Genomic DNA, 5214 nt, shown 5'->3' with positions numbered 1-5214 from the left:
ACTCTTTCCTGCCTATGCAGGGGGTCAGACTCGATGATCTATTGAGGTCCCTTCCGACCCTAACATCTATGAATCTATGAACTAATTACACCCTGATTTTTAATGTCTTGAGGCCGTCATCTGGCAAACACTTGCACATAGCTTTAACATTACATCCCCGAGTTACATAAAATCACTTACAGATATAATATTAAAAACTTGTGTGAGTATTTACACAGATGGAACTAAATGCCAAAGACTTTTCCCCTTCACTCCCCTCCTTTGAACAGAAGATGGGGTGTAGGTACTCCTTATAATTTCTCTGAATCAGAGATGCTTAAGTTTCTGTGAACAAGATCTCATTTCATCCCCTTCTTTGGTTACATTATGGAAGACACTTTGAGACTGGATCTGCATTTCTATTTAGAATAAGACACCATTTGGAATAAGAAAACTGGGAGAAATTCAAAGTGGTGTGCCATTAAACTGGCAATTTTAAGGGGTTTTTTTGGAAATAAAAAGACACCTAAATTAATAAAACCTGGGAAAAATATCAAAATGATTTAGGGAAAGTCAGTGTTGTGAGGACTTTGTTTTATGATATTTATAGAGAGAATAGAATATTGTTTGTGACAACTTTTAGGAAAGCTTTAAAAAAAATGAAAATATAATTGCCATTTTGACCAGTATGAATGTGGGTTTAATTTTTTTTAAATGTCCGCTTGAATCCAGAACACCTTTAAAATTTATCCATCCACAGATTTCTGTAGGGTTATTGCCCATTATTATAAAACTATGCCATAGTTCAAATACCATGAAGCTAGTTAAGAACTAGATTAACAGAGGAGTTAAAGTTTTGTGCACTTAAATGGGAACCACAAGCTTATCTATAGGAAGAATTTGATTTTGATGCTTTCCAAATGCATCATATAGTGGAGTTCTTAACATTACATCTATGTCTCTAACATATTATTTATGAACTGCTGAAGGAGGATGAGAATTTCAAAACGGACAAAGGAGAGAAAAGATGCATGTAAACCCAAGGATAAGATGAACCATACATTGCTGAATACTTAAAACTTCTGTACTCGAGAATGTGAGAGAAGCTGAAAGTAGGAGAGCTGTGGGTTGCTATTTTAAGAGATCTATGGCTTCAAACTTTTAGAGAAAATAAGAGGGAAGGAAAGCCCTGAAAAAGTATTCTTTGTTGTTTTCTCCTCATTGTTACCACTATCATGCTATACTGCTAACTGTGCTAGCATAAGTTGGACCACTTAACCAAGTAATAGCATTCTTGACAATTTCCTTGTTACTAATTCACCTTGAGTGCTCAGTTCTAAGATAATAATAGGCCAAGTTCATTTTCTTTAGGAAGGACTGCATCTTGTGTTGATTAATCTGTATGATTATGTGAGGGGAATCTTTTTATTTCAGACCTTTATAAAATTGGTTGAAAATAATATAATACAAACCAAATATATATCAGAAAGCACAAACATTTGGGAAATGAGTTTTACTTTATGACAAATTGTTGAACGCTGTTGCAATGTTTTTAAATACTAGTTTTTAAATACTTAAATCATGGCAGTTAGAATGAGCCATAGCCCCTTCTGGGGCTTGGCAAGCTGGAACCTTTATTTGAGACAAATGTCTTGTTGTCCAGCATTCATTACATACTGTCAAGGAAGGCTAGGGTAATTCAATCTAGTGGCTAGAGTCAGGAAAGTAGGGTGGAGTCGGGGTTCAGAAGCTAGTCAGAGGCCATGAACTGAAGGTTAACTTGAAGAGAATAAGTTCAGGGTTAGAGCAAGCAGCAGATCCAATATACTGGGCTGAGGTTAAGTGCCTGAGATCTATAGTTAGGACACCAAACCAAGGGGTCAGTAACTAAAGGCCCAAAACCAGAAGATATACAAGGTCAGGAGCCAGATATAGGATGTCAGTGGTTGGAAATAGGAACCTAGAAGCAAGGACCAGGAACTAGGGAACTAATTCTTGTCCTTGATTTCTCCCTTCCATTGTGTGTGTGATGGAGATGGAGACTTTTTAAAATTTCTAAACCTTTATTATTACTAATACTAAAAACAAATGGTGAAAATGCAGTGTTGTGTGAGCCTCCCATGGCCCAAGCTTGAACTGCTGGGTAGCAACCAAAAATAAAACACCTGACTGAAATCCCCTCCCCTTTATGCCCCTTGTGGAGTTACACATGTAGGATTGTTGTCTGTCTTCCACCTTGCAGAATGCCCCTTTGATGGCTCAGCATGGACACAAAATGATTCACGTTTTGTTACAAGGTGAAGTGTCCAGGTTCAAATGTAACAGGCAACGGGACTGGGAAACAGAAGAGTTCAAGGGTGTCATTGGAGCCAGAACCTATGAACTGGTTTTTGCCACTTTTCAGAGTTGCCATCTTGGTCTGGCTCAGTAGGAATTTGGCTGGGAGATAGCGAGAGAGAGAACTTGTAGTATAAGTAGTGTCACGACCCAGTGATTTTTTGGTGCCTTGGCACTATGGAATTTCCTGGCCACATGAGAGCTCCTTTGCACAGCAGTGTTCTGCTGCAATTAAGAGCCTGCGTGCAGGAGAGTTCCCGCCAATTTGCAGCTCCTTTGCAGGATGCATTTCTTCTTTGCAGCACAGAAATGCACGGTGCAAAGAGTTCCCGCTATTCGGATGCAAATTTGTGCCCCGTTATTGGCCAGTGCTAAATTATTCACACATGGCGGCTAGTAATTGGCTCGGGGGCCGTTTAAAATTCCGCACGACTTCCGCCCAAGTCGAAGAGCTTTGAGCACGCTGCAGAGTGTCTCTGAAGTTATCTGACTTGCGGCTGCCGATTGATAGACTGATCACCTATCGATCTTTCTTCCCGTCACCGAGCGCAACCCCAACGTACCCCTTTCCCCGCCGACTTTGAATTGCGGACGGATTAACTGGCTTGGGCCCCGCCAGCTGGAACAACTCGTGTGGTTGTTCCGACGACCGGACCACCTGCATCATGATTGCAAGCGGCGTGAGTAAAGTTTTTTACAACCAATAAGTTGTGTCTGCCTCTCCATTCACCAGCCCGCCCTGACGTACGAGCGTAACTCGAGTCGGCCCTGGCCGTCCGAGACAAGTAGTAATTAGTACATCTTTTGGTACCACCTTTTTAAAATAGCCTTCCCTCATGATTTTCTCATCTTCAGGTGTCTTAAGTTATCACAGTAAGAATCCCAGCCCATTCTGGAACAACTGCAAGAGTAGGTTTTGAGAACTAGGGCAGCTACTTGTAGAAATCTGTGTTGGATTTAGAAGTGTAGGTTCTTTCCCCCCAGAATTAATGATGTTCCTTTAAAATCTCATCTAAAAATGGACTGGCCGATGTCAACATCTTAAGGGATAGCCAGCACGGGTTTGTTGCGGGTAGGTCTTGCTTGACCAATCTCATTTCCTTCTACGACCAGGTGACCTATCACCTGGACAAGGGAGAAGAGATTGATGTCATATATCTTGACTTCAAAAAAGCCTTCGATCTGGTGTCCCATGATCGCCTCTTGGAGAAACTGGCCAATTGTCGCCTTGGGTCCTCCACGATCCACTGGCTGGGAAATTGGCTCCGGGGTCGGACCCAGAGGGTAGTAATCGATGGAAGTCACTCATCGTGGTGTCCTGTGACCAGTGGGGTCCCCCAAGGCTCTGTCCTTGGACCCATACTGTTCAACATCTTCATTAATGATGTGGACACTGGAGTCAGAAGCGGACTGGCCAAGTTCGCCGATGACACCAAACTTTGGGGCAAAGCATCCACACCAGAAGACAGGCAGGTTATCCAGGCTGACCTGGACAGGCTCAGCAAGTGGGCGGACGAGAATCTGATGGTGTTCAACGCCGATAAATGCAAGGTTCTCCTTGGGAAAAAAAACCCGCAGCATCCTTATAGGCTCAGCAGTGCTATGTTGGCTAGCACTATGGAAGAAAGAGACTTGGGGGTCATCATTGACCACAAGATGAACATGAGCCTGCAATGTGATGCTGCAGCTAGTAAAGCAACCAAAACACGGGCTTGCATCTATAGATGCTTCTCAAGCAAATCCTGGGACGTCATTCTCCCCCTGTACTCGGCCTTAGTGAGGCCGCAGCTGGAGTACTGTGTCCAGTTTTGGGCTCCACAATTCAAAAAGGATGTGGAGAAGCTTGAGAGAGTCCAGAGAAGAGCCACGCGCATGATCAGCGGTCAGGGAAGCAGACCCTACGATGACAGGCTGAGAGCCCTGGGGCTCTTTAGCCTGGAAAAGCGCAGGCTCAGGGGTGATCTGATGGCCACCTACAAGTTTATCAGGGGTGACCACCAGTATCTGGGGGAACGTTTGTTCACCAGAGCACCCCAAGGGATGACGAGGTCAAATGGTCACAAACTACTTCAAGATCATTTCAGGCTGGACATAAGGAAGAATTTCTTTACTGTCCGAGCCCCCAAGGTCTGGAACAGCCTGCCACCGGAGGTGGTTCAAGCGCCTTCATTGAACACCTTCAAGATGAAACTGGATGCTTATCTTGCTGGGATCCTATGACCCCAGCTGACTTCCTGCCCTTTGGGCAGGGGGCTGGACTCAATGATCTTCTGAGGTCCCTTCCAGCCCTAATGTCTATGAAATCTATGAAAAAAACCCACCTACAAAAATTATAGAAACTCTGTTTACCTGCCTTGGAAAGATAAAAGGCTGAGTTTTATTGCTCTAGGCATTCTAAATGCTAAAATTCTTTCCAAGCACTTGTATAATAATAATAATAATAATAATAATATCTTGTACTTAAAATATTTCCATTTCTTGTTTCTGCTAAAACTCCCTTGTTTGTATTTCATTACTCACCCCGGTCAATGACTGGGGAAATGAAAACATAAGGTAAAGGGAATGAGAACTTCCAAGAGCTTTAGTTTCTCCATGATAACTATGGGGAATGAAGGCTAACTTACAGGATTTTAATTCTTTTGCACTCGTATCTAAGTTACCTTAACAATTAATTGAATTTACTCCAACATCTACTAGTTAGTATTTTGGATCTGCCTCTTGCTGGTTTCACTTGCACGATTAGAATACACAATTCACCTAAAAGAGAGCAAGAAAATGATGCAGCCAACATTAAATGACAGAAAATACATGTTTGTTTTATTTCTAGTATCTCACTCTCCCCCTGCCTCTCCCAAATTCTTAAATATTGCTTTCTAATATATGGCTGTCACTTATCTC

The sequence above is a fragment of the Alligator sinensis genome, unplaced genomic scaffold (assembly GCF_000455745.1).
Source record: "Alligator sinensis unplaced genomic scaffold, ASM45574v1 scaffold412_1, whole genome shotgun sequence".
In the NCBI taxonomy this organism is placed as follows: domain Eukaryota; kingdom Metazoa; phylum Chordata; order Crocodylia; family Alligatoridae; genus Alligator; species Alligator sinensis.
The sequence above is the reverse complement of the archived record's forward strand: the minus strand, read 5'-3'. Positions refer to the sequence as shown.